Below are 16,591 nucleotides of genomic sequence, written 5' to 3'. Positions count from 1 at the left end.
ACCTTCTTCCTCCCTGCAGCCCCCGAACCCTGTGGTGCTGGAGTCGATGTTCTGCTGAGCAGGGGACCGCTGACAACTTCAGACAGAAAGAGCATGGTTGTCCTTAGTGGCTGAGCTGCAAGTAGGGTTTGGTTTTTTTTTTTTTTTGGTCAAAATCCACTTGAGAAGGTTTTGCCCTGGAGTTTTTTATGTCAGATAAGTGAAATGAAATCTTGCCTGAGAGTGCAAGTTGTTCTGCTCCAACTGTGTCAGGATGATCATAGGGGCACAATTTCCTATTGTGGTTTAACCCCAGCCAGCAACTAAGCACCATGCAGCCGCCCACTGACTCCCTCCTGCCTGTGAGATGGGGGAGAGAATCGGAAGGGTGAAAGTAAGAAAGCTTGTGGGTTCAGCTGAGAAGAGTTTAATAACTGAAATATAATAATAATAATAATAAAATTGTAATGAAAAGAAAAACAACAGAGAGAGAGGGAAATAAAACCTAAGAAAAATAAGTGCTGCAAACTAAAAACAGCTGCTCACCACCAACTGACCGATACCCTGTCTGTTCCTGAGCAGCAGCCCCCTGGCCAGCTTTCCCCCTAGTTATATATTGGGCATGACATCATATGGTCTGAAATATCCCCTGGGTCAGTCGGGGTCAGCTGTCCCAGCTGTGTCCCCTCCCAACTCCTTGTGCACCGCCAGCCTCCTTGCTGGCAGGGCAGCATGAGAAGCTGAAAAGTCCTTGACTTGTGGCTGAGCAGTGCTTACGCTAACTTAAAACATCAGTGTGTTATCAACATTATTCTCGTCCTAAATCCAAAACCTGGTACTACACCAGCTACTAGGAAGAAAATTAACTCTATCCCAGCCAAACCAGGACACTTCCCTCCTCTCATCCTGGACAGACCCATGGATACCACTATGAAGGTGTCTGATAGTGGCACCAAGGACTCCCACATGGCCAGCCTGTGACTCCTGAGCCACGTGAAGCATGTCACTACAGGATCCTGACACTAGATGATGTTTGTCTGAACATTGTTGGGGAACCCTTGGATCCAGCTGGATATTTTGCCAAGTTCCATCCTGCAATGGAGCCCTAGGGTCTGAGCAGCTATTATGCCCTAGCCTTTCTTGTCACCTGCCCCCTCCTTTCCCCTTAGTTTTCTGATATACCTGTTTTTATGGCTCTTGGTCATAGGAGCTTTGTACACAGCTCACAGTCAGTAAGGCTGGTTGTCTAGCTTGAAAGGGAGGAAAAGAAATGGTGTTCATATATGATACTATCATGATGCAGTTGGTATCTACATAAAGGGTTTTGCTGGTAATTTATCAAAAGTCACATCTGTAACAGGCATAATTCTGTTTTTATAACAGAGTCTGCCCTGGGATTGTAGAAGAGCTCTGAGAAGCTGTTGTAAGAGATGAAAGAGCTGAAAAATCCTCAAATAGCATGTAAGGAATAGGCAGCAGGGGCAGGGAGGGGGGATGGAGGCTCCTCAGTTCACGTTTGAGGCTAAATGTTCAGCATATCAGTTTTGCAGCATCACTGAAGTGATGTGGACCTGTTTCTCTGACCTCTTTCAAGACAGCATTTTGCTTTCTGTACCTGAAATCATTCCTGGCTCACCTTCTGAAGACCTTTCTAGCTCAATCTACAAAGCCTTTTGCAACTTACTGTTCCTCAGTGAAAAGCTATTTGGAAAGGCAATGAGTTGTGAAGTGGTCTGATAAGTACTTGGCAGAGGAAAGATGCTCCAGTACTTGGGAAGCTAGCCTGGGATTTGGATGATCAGGTTGACTTTTTTTCTTTTCTTCTTTTTTTTTTTTCTTTTTTCCCCCTCTTCAGCAGACTTCCTAAAGAAGCTTGGGCATGTTATTTAGCCTTACTTTTCAGCTCATGGATGTGTTCTTGGTATGGCCTATGAGGTGATCAGTGATAACAGCAGGAGGTATCAAAAGAAAAATTGGAGCCTGTTCTACTGTTTTTTAATGCTGATTTTTGTTAAATACACTGCCAGTTTCCATTGATTTCATATCCTTTCCTGAGATACATTAAACCAGACTCAACTTTTATGGGACAAGGCCTCATGTTATACTCCTGTTTTGACACTCAGAGGATGCAGCTGTAGATTGCTCCAAGGTCTGGAAGAGTCCCGTGAACATCTTCCTTACTGCTGCATTCATGTTGGCTTTGCATGGCAAGGTTTTGCCAAGGACACGATTGTGTGTTAATCTTTGCAGAGTGATGGAACAGACCAATTGTTTCTATTTATTAATCTCTGATCACTTCAAAGAGCATTTGAATCTATGGAAAATGATAATAATAAAGAAATGATGCTTGACAACTGTCTCCCTTCAGTGCTATAGATGGCGAATTGTACAATCAGATATTATGCGTGACAAATTGAAGAGGTCAGCTGTTGTTGACAGAGAGCTTTCTGTGTAGCACATGTAATTGCAGAAGTACTGTTTGTCTTCCTGCTGATTCATTACTATCATTTTCCGTGCAATTTCAATGTCATTTTACTCGTCCTGATTTCATTTCATGATCCAGAAAGGCATTTGCTATTAGAACAGGTAAGAGGATTTTTCATAGCACTTATCTGCTGAAGGTCACCCTGAGCAAACACACACCTGAAAGTAAATGTGCCTTCAGACAGCATTTAGCATAGGCAGCCAGGCACCCATGGAGCGAAGAGCAGAATCTGTAGCAGACTCATGCGATCCACGATAATGCACAAAACAAGGGATCTCTTTCTTCCCAGTTCCTCAAGGGGATCTCCTTCCTTTCTTTGCTTCCCAAGAAGCAAACACTTCTCCCAAGAGATGCTTCTCAGCACAACTGAGAGCTTCGTAACAGCATCTGACTTCCGAGGCTGTTTGGTGATGTCCTGATGTCCCTCTGTCTCGGCCGATTCGTGCTGGCTTCAGGAAGACTCTGACAGAGAGGCATCATCTTGTTGATGCTACTCTTCTTCCTCTTCTTTAGCTGACCCTTTCTACGGCACTCCTGAAACACAGCGAAACTTGAGGAGAAACTGGCCAGTTTATCTGGAGACAGGTAACCTGTTTGTACAAACTGTCTCATGGCATCATGTGGTTGAGACCTGGGGGACCTGTCCATTGAAACAAAAAGGTGACAATGTAAGAAACCAGCAGTGTAGGCTGTGCACAGGGGTCTTTTAGCTGAGCTGGTGGAAGAGGTTACTTCCTATGTTGGTCAGACTGTGGGGACTTTTGTGTAAGCTTTCGCTCTTGTTCACTTCAGGAAGAAAACATCTGTGGTGGTGTGTGAGCTAATTCACATGGCTTGGCTTGAAAGAAGATGAGAGTGCTTGGACAGACTTTCCCCACTGACAGACTGGCAGGGACAGTAGCCTCCAACAAGGAGGAGGGTGATCAGCAGCTATGACCGTTGCCGTTTTTCCTGGCATAGCTGAGTCTGAAAGAAAGTAACTATTCAAGGGTAACCAGAATGAACTTCCATCTGTGTTTTTTAACGTAGTAGTGCTGCTAGAGAACAAGTCAGGGCATGAGCAGCAGTGGAGCATTTCACACAGAGTCACGAGTCGTCCTTGCCCTTTCTCAGCCTCACCCCCACACGCCCCCGACCCCGACAGGGAGGCTGCTCTGCGTTCGTGTCCTTGCCACGTAGCAACGCCAAAAGAAGGGCCTCAGAGAAGATGATTTTACAATGGCGCTTGACAACAGTAAGTCAAATTGGGGCTGATCACAGATCTGACACTCAATTAGAGACCACACAAAGGTAATGGGTTCACAGTAGAACTGCTTGCTGCTCAATCTTGCTCTCAGTGTTGAAGGCAGAGCAGTGAAGCAAGGGTCCTGGATGTTTGCTTCATTAAGGCAGCAGTCTCAGTTTTTTTTGAAAACCCCATTTGCTGTCTTAACAAATTAAACCCTTGTTAATGTGTGCTGGAATAACATTTGTTTTATGTGCTGCAGCTTCACACTGGTGATATAGCTCAGGCCGGTTTGCCTCTACCCTTCTGAGCTCCCAGCAACCTCCACTCTCTAGGGTGGAAATGAATCAACACATTTATGACTTCAACTGTTGCATGGGAGATCTGTTCACCTGTGAGATTTCATCCACCTCTGATCACTGAAGGAGGACAGTAATCTGAGTATTATGAGGAAAAAATGAAACTAGGACAGCTAGTTTGTAGTTTACCCAAGGTAATTAAATCAAAGCCATAATTAATTGTGTGTCCTTCTTTGTAATTTGGCAAGCTCTTGAAAAGCTGTCTTGCTGAGACCTGATTTTTACCACTTTACTTGTCTGATGAAGATGGCCGTTATTATGAAAGCATTCAAAGAAATAGATTAGTACCTAATGGCACCAAAATGCTCGAAATCTTCTGGTTCAGATGTCAGTCTTATTAGTTGTCTGAGCCTTTTCAAGTAGCACAAAAGCTATTTATTTACAGACTGACACATAGTAGCTTGCTTTATTCCTTCTTCCTCCCTAAATACTGAAGAACACTTTCTATCCTCAAAGCGCAATAGACATTCTTTTAAGCACTGACTGCTGTTATTAGCTATTACTTTAAGCTTAAATGGTATTGAATTAAAATAATCTCTTAATGATAATCCCTTCCTCACAGGACTTAATGGTTTTTAAATTGGGTTTTGGCAAATATGAGACTAGGCAAGGATGCGAGCCTGGGTCTTATCCAAAGACCATTTAAATCAATGAAGTCATCAGGTTGTTTAAATCCATCATGCCACAGCACAACAACTAACATTTAGTGGAATGTTTGCAGAATATTACAAAGTCTATAAAATATGGATTAAATGTACCTGAGTCACAGCCAGTTTCCTGACAAACAGGAGATGAAAGGTTTTATTTTTTTTAATATTTCAGATTTAGTCTCCTGATCTGACTTGCTGCAAGCTGTAGAAAATACCAGCTTCCAGGCAGTAATGTTCATTATGGCAGGCAGTCCAACAAGTCTCTTCAAAATGGACTTTTCTACATGGATTTTTTTTTTCTTTGAAGGTTGATGGATTTTGTTAAATAAATGATAGATGGGAGTTGTAAAAGACTGTCATGACTAGCATTTCCTCTCTCCTCCATACCAGTGGAAGATGGTCTGCACCTTCCTATTCATACTAGTGTCCACCCCTGCATGGTCGGTAAACTGTTGCACCTTGTCAAGGAGTGATTTTTATGCCTTTTCTGAGTTTTGTCATTTGTAATGACTTTATATTTCTTTGCACTTTTCTCAAGAGTTAGCAATTCAAGTGAATAAGCTGCCTTCAGATGCTAAGGCTCAAATCAAAGTGTGGTCTTAACTATCAGAAGCTGGTATTGTGTGGCCTTTGTTTCTCCTGCAGATACATGACTGTTGTCTGAAAAGTTACATTCCTTACTTGCATGAAGCCAAAGTTGTTTTGGATAATTTTAAATAATCTTAAACCTAAATGAAAACAAACCCAATCAACTCCTTCAAATCCCATGTCTTTTATGTTTAAGTTCTGAATTGAATGCAAAAATTCAACACATTTCTGGAAAAACAATCCTAAGGCTAGTTTGATGATGGAGTAGGAAGACATTAATGAGGGAGCTCTGAGGTGATCTTGGGGGGGGGGAAGAGTCTTGAGCTCACTACTTTTATAGGTAAATTTTAGATCCACCTTTGTTCCTCTCTTCCATTATATGTGTCAGGCAGTCTTTGATACAGAAAAGAGTAGTTTTGCACCATAACATGCAAATTCAGAAAATGTTGTTTTTGTGGATGGTGAGATTCGCTGATCCCCTGTTACTTAGGGCTTTGAAGTAGCCATATTTTCTGGGAAAACATGAAAACCTTGTTCCAGAAGAAAACTACTGTCCTCTGCAGGAGCCAATAACTAGAGGCAACAAAGGTGTGCTGCAGAATGTGAGACAAATATAGCTGTGTGTATCACGCTTGGGTTTTTTTTGTGGCCCCTCAGGCTGTAGAGTGAGAGTCTCTAGGAGCTGCTTTTAGATCCTTTGTTTTGGAACAAAGCACGCACTGTGCAATGCCAGTCCTGGGTGTTCCCAGGATGTGTTGCTGTTCTGCAGGCAAAGCCAGGGCTTCCGTTGGAGCCAGAGAATGAGGGAGGACTGCCACCCAAAAAGGCTGTAAGTAGTGTAATTCCCCACAGGCAGTGTGAGGGAGACTGTTTTGGAAAGATGTCTTCCTTATCTTCCTTTCCCACTCTGTTTTTTCAGACCAAGTTAATTATATTTGCATATACAGTCACTGTTTACTCCTGTGACAAGACCATAGGGAGCGGTGGTTTTGGCTGGAAAGGATGCTGTATTTGTGGGGGAAGGAAGGTGGGATAGTTGGGCAGAGCTGAGATTCCCTTCTTCCTTGCTCCCTGATGTGATGTTAAAGCTTGCTGCTGATTGCCATTGTGTCCTCTGTAACTTTTCACAGAGATTTCTTGGCTGTTTCAAGGCTAACTTTGCTAACTTTGTTTGTACTTTGTTAATACTCATAGTTACTGCCATTTTGCAACCTTCCTCTATTTTAGTTCAGGCAATTACATTCTGTCGATTCAAGATTCCCATTGCCGGATCAATAGAAGAAGTTTACTCTTCATTTCCTTCATAATAGCTATTGTATAGTGCTGCAAAATGGCTGTTGTAGCCAGCTGTAATTCAGCAGTGGATGAGCAATCCTGCGGTCTGAAAAGCATCCAAAGATCTTATGGGATGAAAAGCGATACAATCGTTATTGGTAGCTCTATTGCTCCTTTGACATCTCCTTTAAGTGTTAGTTGAGAATTGGAGGGTTATCTGGGCATAAATGTTGCTTCGATCAATTATCTGTGCATTTTCCCCCATCCCATCCGATGATCGCTGCTGTCACAAACCACTGGTATCCCACAGGGTCCCTCAATTAACTTGAGTCTACAGAATTTTGTATCTGGTTCCCTGATGCTTCCCAGTCATCCAATGCCCCTATACGGAACTGGACCCTTGAGGTTAGGATTGTTGGTTTCCTTTCTCTCTCAAACAGCTGGCGTGTCATTGCTGTTGTCTCTAGACATTGAGCAAGTTGGCCTCCCGTCAGCCTGCTGGCAACATCTGATGCGTAAAGTTAGGTGCCTGATGACAGAGAAAGTGTTGAAGCAACCCACTAATTCAGCTGTGATGATATCAGTTTCTGCCTTTTGTCCCTGAAATAGGAGGCCTTCTCAGGGTCTTGGGTTACAGATTGGAGTGTTTTGTAGTTAAGAATGTCTGGGTCAAATAACAGAAAAAAATGCTTTTATTGTTGCGTGGCATTGTGAAGCCAAATGTGTGCTTGATTTTCTATTAGCACAGTGTATATTGAGCTGGCACCTATAATGGTTCTGTCGCCTTAAAGGGCTTGGCAGTATGAGAGAGAGTAATCGCATCTTGAGCAGGATATGATGCCTGTACCACTGCGAAAAGTAGGTGGAAATGCTACTGAGTTGCAACACTGGTGTTAAATAACTGACTTTTAATGATTGAAATGGCTGTTCATGTTCTGGGTAATGACAGTAGCTGGGCCCTGTGATTTTAGTATTTTTAACAACATTTCAAAAGAAAAATTGAGGCGGTTTTATTATATTGCACAGCTCCTGGTAGAACCCAATGTGGTGCTAGTAAGCCATCTAGCTAACAGAAAATGAGAACTGACAGGACAGGTAACTTGCAATGGTGATGTTCCAAAGGAAGGCATAAAGGAGTGTGTTGTTTTGGCTCATCTTTTGTGAGGGATGTTAAAGAAATTAACCTTTAATTAGGAAATAGGCAAATATCATATTGTGAGGAGAGGTAAGGAAAGAGTAGGACCAAAATTTGGAAGACTGAGGCATGCTCTCCACAGTCATTAAAACCCCTGAATTTGTCTTGTATGCTTTTGTGATAATGAACAAAGAATTCTCCAGTCTTTAAATGAGCTACCGCACAGAAAGCACACTTATAAAGCAATCTTCTTATTGCATCTGCATTACCATAAAACCTTTTGACATAGCCTTTTTATAAGTCCTGTCTATATATGCATCTCATGCAAACTATTTGGTTTTGAGTATGATAGTGAGGTCTGTTGGAAACATTAAATAATAAATTATGTAACTTTCTCATTCCCTTTCAACTGAAATGCTTAATAGACAAAATTCAAACACAGGTTTAATTCACCTATAGAGTACTTGGGCATCTGAATTACAGTTTTAATCTGCAGCAGCTGAGTTATGTCCTACTGTTACAGCATATTCAGGCTGGACAGGTAGAATGTCCTAATTTTATGGATTGTGGGGATAACTTATGCAGACAGCTAACAGCCTGTTCTTACTAGGTGGGGAGAATTTATTGGAAGGGCTCAGCATCTTGCTCCTCCTGTCACTGGTGGGTTATTAGCTTGTTCCTCCTCCTGCAGAGCTGATCCGTTTGGGTTTGGCCTTGAGCTGACTACAAGTGCTGCCTTCTGGAGAAATGGGCTTGTGATGTGAGAGGAGAGTTGTGCCTGCACGTGCTCCTGACCAGGAGAGATCTCAAGTGCGTTAGCTTGTTTTTTCATTATCGCAAGCTAGCTGAAAAGGACAATCTCTGCTATTGTTTGTGCTGTTGGCTAACGTACGAAGTAGCTATACTGAGAGTAGGCAGAATACATGTCAATTTATATAAGCATGAAGACTGTCGTGGCCTGATTTTTGTAAGGCTTGAACCTGCAAACCTTTCTTCTGAATACTCAAGAGGGTACTCACCTGGAACGTCAGCTGGCAACTCAGGCTCCTGAGGATGCTAAGTATCTGCCCAAACTGTTGGATGTTCTTATCTAAATGACCTTGAACTGAGCATGAATTAAGCATATTGTTAATCTTACTGGGTGAATAACAAGATTTCTTTTTTCCTTGGGGCACCCAGAGAGACAAAAGCCTTGCTACTTGCTCAGATTCCAACATCAGCTCCCATGAGTTTTACAGGTAAGCAGGCATCTCCCTTGCCTCCACTTCCTATGTTGACTAATTGCTCTTTGATAGACAGAAGACAGAGGCTCGCAATATAACCAACTATCACGTACTTCTGCCTACGAGTTGTTCTCCAGCCCCTCCAAACTCCTGAGGAAGAGGACTGGGGGTGGAAGTCAGAAAGGGCTTCACTCTCTGCAAATACCAATGCGTCATGTAGGTCATTATATGTGTTAGCAGTTCAAAATGAGTCAGGGTGAGCACTCCTTTGAAACAGACTCCTATGGCTGGCTTGGAAAAAAAAACCCTGTCTGGATTCTGGCCATAAAGGGAACAGAAACTCAAATGGATCAAGAGCAGAGAAAGAAGTCTCATCTGGTAGCATGTTAACCATTTTTGATTAATACCTTAATATGTCAAAAGCCACTTGAGATTGTCAGATGAAAGGCAGTATAGAAAAAAGGTATTAATGCACATTCTGTAGTGTGTAAGAGAGTTACATGGTTAAATCTTACTCTGAAAAAGAGATTTACTGAAATGTCTGCATTTTGCAATGCCTGCTGATGGAATGGAAGATGCAGCATCCAGATTTAATGTTGGGTCCATTCTATTCTGTGTAGTATTTGCCTAATGTAAAAGTCTGGGCACACGGCGCTTATATTTGCTAAAGATGAACTATATCATTACCAGTTGTTTTCCCAATTAAATTTAAACTTAGACTGGGCTGGGTGATTTTGATAAGGTGAATTACAATGTGTCCCTAGGACCAGTGAACAAGATACTAACTGAGAAATCTAAAGCTGGAAATAAATAAAATAATTGTACCTAATGGAGCAATATAAAGGGGTGCTTTTCATGGTCTTTGAGAAACATTTTCAACTTGCAATGATTTATTTCCACTGCTCACAGAAGCTATATGAATAACTAATATTCTCCGATAAAGGCTCTATCCTATTTAAGGAGTCAACTTTGCAGTAAAGGCAAAGAAGAATATAAAAAGTTGCAGAGACAAGGCAAAGCTATTAGCAAATCTCCATTCCAAAGTTGTTTCCTACTTGCTGTAAACCATTTCTATCAAGGGAGCAATTTCCTATGTGCTGCCATTAGTGGATAATATTTTCCTTCAAATAATGGGCTGTGGATGGTGACTAACCACAAATGGTAATATTCTCTCTTTTAAAAGCCTGCACAGCACACTTTAATGTTCCACCATGACGCACTAAAACATAAAGTAGACTATTTCCAATATGAAAACTCATTTGTTTAGAAAAATCTCTCTTCCTCTCTCATTACCTCTCTCAAAACTGCTGAATGAGAGTTGAGGTTCCCATTAAGTTTCAGTTGTCCTGGAGTTCAAAGGTACATTCTATAGTTAGCAAACCTTGGAAGATCATTTTATATAGGGCTTAAAAATATACAGTAAAATCTGATGAACAAGGCAACAGCATATGCGCATATGCCATGAGATTCGTTACTGTTTACATCTCTGGACTGCAGAGACATGCCACACAAGATAAACGGGGCTAGGATTAACCAGGTGCAACATAACAGCATTCTGTTATCTCTCCCTGACAAATTACAGGCTGCTAGCTGGAATTGCCACTTGCAGATAGTAGTCATTTAGTAGTAAACAGTGCTTGGTTTTTTTTTCTTTCCTAAAAGCTTGAAACAAGGGCATGTTTATATAAGTATGTTGAAATATGAAATGCTTTGAGTACATGTAAGGGAAATGAAAACCTTCCTAGCCTTTCGTTTCCTATCAAACATTTACTGCATTGCAGGTCTCTCCAGCTCAGTAGCAACGTCAGTGTAGCATACCTCATACACACTGTGCTTTATAGTGTCATGGTAATGCATTATTTGAGGCCTTCTTTAAACCTGTATTCTGCTTTTATAGAACTGATTTTGATTAAAGTGAATATAGAAACATTTTTTTGATGTTTTCAAGTGTGACAATTTATGAGAGAAAGTAAATGCTCTACGCTTGTATGTTATTGCAGGATTCATTGCTCTGGAGGAAAAGTCCCTGCTCATAACTAAGCTTGCTCAGTGGAACAAGCACAGCAGAAAATACTTAGCTCCCTAACTTAGTTTTAACTGATTCTGGTTTTAAGTGGTTTGATTTTTATTTTTTGAAAAGTGAAACTGCAAAACAAAGGCTACTGTTATGCACTGCAATACCATGACACTTTCTTTTCTAGAATTGTCTTAAACAAAACCCACTTAAATTGCATATATTGGGGGATCATTTTACTCACCATCAAGTGAGAAGAACAAAACCTGCACAGCTGCAGGAGATAGGTAGCGAGAATACTGCCTCTAAAAGGCATTTACATGTAAATTTAACGAGAAAATGTAACCAGAACATAAGAGCAAATGCAGTTAATTTTTAAATGCTGTTTAAGTTATTGGTTTAATGGATTATCATAAAGCTGTACCTTTGTTAATATCCTGTTCCCACGTTCCTTGCTCATTGCAGAACATATTGGGGAAGTTTCATACTGAATACTCTGAAGTTCATACCGAAATATCTCAGTCAGCAGTTACCAAGACGTTGGTTTATGAATCACCTTACAAAGAAAATTCTGATGTCACTTCCATTTTTTCCATCTCCTTGTGCACTTCTTTTATGTCTCAATAAGCTAAATATTTTCTAGAATAGATGGTAAAATAATGCCAGGGGAAATCTAAAATGTTCAATTACATTGTCCTTTTAAAATACGTCAGGTCTTTCAGGCAATGTATCAAAAAAGAACACAATGAAACAGTCATTATTTTATCTCTTCTATTACTCAATTTATAAGAAACAATTAATAAGGCCATAAACAGTGTCTTGACCCATTTTGGTTTGCTACTGAAATACCTTCAGTCATCTGACTTTTGAACTTGTCTAATTTAAGTGTGAAGTCCCTATTTTCTCTTGTTTGATCGCTTCCAAGCATGAGGCAAAGTCTGTGGTAGTAATATTACAGCACACAACGTTTGTAAAATACCAAATTTTTGGCACGGCTCTTGAAATAGCTGAAAGACTGTTTCAGCGCATGTGTTATGGTGAAAGAGAGAGAAAAAGAGCAAGTCCAGGGGGATTCAGAGGATGTGATGCTGAGTGGGAGACAGCCTCCCTTTCCCCTTGCACCTCGGTGCTTGGGATGTCTTTCAAAGCAAATGGAGGCTAAATACATACAAAGGGGCTCCCTCTGTTGTGAGGCAGCAGAAAAACTAGTCAATTAGGTTTTCTGCTTGCGAAGACCAGCAATGTATCAAGCAAGGAGCGAGGGCAACTTTTTGAACTGTCGGCTCAGTCTCCTAACAGCACGTCTGCCTGGACCATGGGAGCAGAGGGAGAGCAGCAGAGGTGTGATGGCACTGACTAGCAAAAAAAATGTGGACTCAGCACACTGGAGAGTTTTGGGTCCGCTAGCTTCTGCCGAGCTGAGGCACGAGGTACAGAGTGTAGCACTGTATCCTTAGCTACTGAAGAGGGAGACAGTAAATGAGACCAGTGGTCCATTCTGGTCTTGAACATCTGATGAGCAGGTCTCCTGCGTTACCCACTGTAACTTATCGGCAGGATGGTATAAAAGATGCTGCCACTCGTGGTTTCATTGGCTGAATACATAAAGCACCACTTGGGTTATAAAATTATGCCAGACATTTTCAACAGCCAACATAAGAACACTGCTTTTTAGGTCCTTTACCAGCTGCATCTTGTTCCTTTTTGCTGTAAACTAACTCTCGGAGACTTTTATGCCTGTTTGTTGAAACAGTTAGGGGTGGACTCAGGCAACCATGCAGGCAAGCAGAGGTGGACCCTTCTTTGCTTTGTGGCACCTACAGCCCCCTTTAGAGCGTCTTGAGTACTGGTGTGTAGCAGGTTTTACTTCTCCGCAAAACTGAGTTGGCTTTATTGGGGCTGGCTGGAACACTACGCTGGGCTCAGACCACACATAGAAAACTGCCCTATGTGGATGTGTGGACAGCTTGTTAGCAGCTGTATTTCTAAGGCATCAGACGCCATGTTCTTTACTTCTCAGAAATTGTTACCTTTTGCAGGCAGTGCCAGCTTTGCTAGCATCCCATTTTACTGTCGTCTTTGTCTGGTGACATGATATTGGTTTCTTTTGTCATGCCTTGTAACTCCTTGAGTCACAACTACAAATACAAAAATTGTTCCCTCATACCGTGTATCACAGGCAAAATTATCTGTTCTTACTATATTACACCTCAGCACCTTTATTGCAGGTGGAATCAATTTAGCCTTTGCTATATTTAAGCAGGGTAGATGCCCAGAAGACGAGGACTGAGAAAAAATATTTTGCCTTTCAAATAGATGATTCCAGGATTAAAATCTGGGATAGTTAATCTTTCCCCCAGTTTCAATCACTTCTGTTTTTCAGATACCCTTCCTAGCTCTTTAAAGTGTAAATCTTACAGTCTTTATGTGTCTGTAAATCAAAAACTGCAAAACTCATTTTAGCCTCTGTAAAAAAAATAAAATAAAAAAAAATCACATCTGGACTAAGGACTTTGTATGCCAAGCTACAGCATCATGCACATATGGAGATGAGTTAAAATCTTTGAAAAAGGGAGGAGGTTTGTAATGGGAATGCTTTTTGGAGTGGAAGTATGAGAGGCCATCACTACAATAAATCTAGAGAACAGAGATAAAGTGAGATCTTATGATGCTTTCATGCAGTTTGGCAAAAAGCAGTTTTGCATCTGAGTTCAGCTGATTCTGCCCAGGAGAGGCTATTAAAGGTGTACTTTTCAAGTGCTTATGTTTCACCATGTCCTCCTTTCATTTTTTTTCACTGTGAGGAAAGTCACAAAGTCAATGACCCAAAGGCAGAGCTGTGCTCGAGAGGTGCTAAAGATGGGATATTAGCCCCCTCCAACACTGAGTCCCCCCATTCTCTGGCTTTGCACTGAAATGTGCCAGCTCCCCTTGGGGCTGCTGAGCTGCAGCTGACCCTGAGCCAGGCACATTTTGCAGATGTTTGGGTGATTTGGTAGTGATGCAAAATTTACTATGGCATTTCTCTGCCGTTTGGAAGCTCCCTCACTCAAAGGGATAAAGCTCTGTACTGCTGTGCTGGGAACATCTAGGCAAAGTGAGAGAGTTGTTTATGGAGGCTCTGTGCCCTCTAGAAATGCCCAGGCGGCACTTACCCCAGGTTTTGGGCTCCATTGTGCCAGCAGAGGAGCGCAAAATAGCCTTGCTGAGACAAAAAGACCCAGCCTTGAGAGCTCCTGATTAGGAGCATGGCTGTTTTCAGAGGTCCTAATAAAGACGGGAGCCCTGCCGAGTCCGGAGGAGTTTGGCATCTCCTATAAACGAGAGTCTAATTTTGTAGTAAATAGGTTTTTTTAACCTTTGTGACAGCCTGAAAATGTTCAATTTAAGCTTTCATACACTGGACTGACTGAAATAGAAGGATTAGAACAGAATAAGAAGCAATATGCCCTGGAAGGTGCAATTATGTGGGAATCCATCTGAAAACAGCTGTCTGCAGGAATAGACCAGAGGACCCATTTTTAATACATCACCAGGCAATGGGGAAGCTTCACCTGTAGCTCAGCAGTTTGAACCCTGATCACATCAGTGCTGTGTCACTGTCATTTTAGTTGCTCATTAGTCTTCTGCATGAAAAGAATTGACTTGACTAGCAGAAGATATAAGGAGTAGCAAGATATAATTCTTCAGCCATACTTGCTGAAGGAGATGATGCCCAAGGAAGGGCCAACCCTTTCCTTGCTGCCCAACAGAGCAGGAAAGCTGTGGACCAAAAATGTCATGGAAACAGAGTGCCTAAAGCCTTTTACTTCTTCATTTTCATTGCAGGCTCACGTACATCCTAATTAAGTTTGGGAAGGTGGAGAATATTTATCTGAAGTTCAAGCTTTTGAATTTGCTCCTGCTTGGCAGTATATAATTTAGCGGTAGGAGGGTTAGAGCCCAAAATGATCCTCGAGCCATAGGAAGTTATCTCTGTAAGCTCAGGGATTGTGGGTGAGGTTCTGGGAGAAGGTCAGGTAGTGCCTATTTTCATGAAGGACAAAATGGGTGGAAGAGCTGCTGAAGGCCAGTCAACTTGAATTCAAGTGGAGAAAAAACAGGAGTAGGTGAACCACATACAAGTACCCACTGGAAAAAAACCCAAAACAAAATGAAAAAACCCCTTGAAGCTTGTGAGACTTCTGAGTCTGTCTTTACAGCATTCTTGGAAGCACACTGGGAATTGTGGACTGGATGGAATTACTGCAAGGTAGGTGGAAAACACATTAGAAAAGTAGTTGGACAACATTTCACTGACAGAATGGAATTGTATCTGCAAGGGTCTGTCCTTGTTCCGGTACAAGTCAATGTTGTCATTAATGTCCTACTTGAGGGATAGGAAATATACTATTAAATTTAAAGTTGAAACAAAATGAGGAGGGGAAAGCAGCCATGTGAAGGACAGGTTAAATGGCGTTGGCAACATGTAGAAACAGTCTAAACACAAAAAAAAGATAATGACAAAGGCAGGGCTCCACGCTCAGTGCAGTTGTTTACTGCTGCCAAAACCAGGATTAATAACAACTGGCTGGGAACCAGGTCTGTGGAAAAAATCTAAGGCTGTTGCAGACCACAAGCTGAATGTTTTTGAGGCAGGATATGGAACCATAAAAAAAAGCTGGAAAACTTTATCCCCTGTTCTGCTCGTCACTCGAAAGGCCTCAGCTAGTATAGTGGTCTTATTTTGGGTGGACCTATGAAATTTCTTGCCACAAGATTGTGTGGGTGCTAAAAGTTTACATGAGTTTAAAAGATAACCTGACAAACTAAAGAGAAACAAAGTGACCTGTTCGAACAACAGCATTTGATTTAGAGGCTTGAAAAAGTCCTGGGAAAATATTGCTCTGTGTTTGCTCTGTGCTTAACCCCTTAGCAGGTCTGAGCTAAATGAACTTTCAGGCTGCCACACTATGTCCATTCTTCTGTTCTGCCATGTACTTAGAGTCAGCAGTGAGGATGAGGGATGGGATTGAAGGGGCATCACATTGTAGGAGAAGATGCCAATTGCTGCTGGGAGCTACCCAGTCAGTACCGGAGGGCCTGTGGTAAGAGATGGCTGGGCAAACCAACTTGCTGGAGGGATAGGTTTTCTCTGCATATAGCTCTTGTATCATCTCCACAGCAGACCTTTGTCAGTGCAAGTCCTTCTCTCCTCCTGTCCAACATGCTTCCTCCTTGCCACATCGCAGGCGCTGCCGACACCCCCTCTGAATGTTGCTGTACTGCAGTAATACTGCTTTTAATTTTGTTCCTGCACATAATTCTGAGGTCATCTGGTAATCCAGGCAGGCGTCCAACATAGAATATGGATTTATGTCTTAAAAATCTGCCTGACCTGAACAATAGATTACAGTGATTGTGAAGGAGATGTTGTCCTTTCTTAGCTAAGTTCTCGTAAAGTTTTATATGACAGATTAAAAAAATAGTAAAAGGAAGAGAAATAATAAAAGAGGACATTATAGTAACAAAGGAGCAGAGCAATAGAGGAGATTCAGGCTCCAGACAAAAGCCAAGGGCAAAAATCCATCTTACTCCATGAGGTTAGAGCTGCTTTTTTGGTTTGAATCCTTTTGCTTTGGTGCATTTCACTCCTACCCTTTGCAGGGTGTGGAAGCT

The sequence above is a fragment of the Accipiter gentilis genome, chromosome 15 (genome assembly GCF_929443795.1).
Source record: "Accipiter gentilis chromosome 15, bAccGen1.1, whole genome shotgun sequence".
Lineage (NCBI taxonomy): Eukaryota > Metazoa > Chordata > Aves > Accipitriformes > Accipitridae > Astur > Astur gentilis.
The sequence above is the reverse complement of the archived record's forward strand: the minus strand, read 5'-3'. Positions refer to the sequence as shown.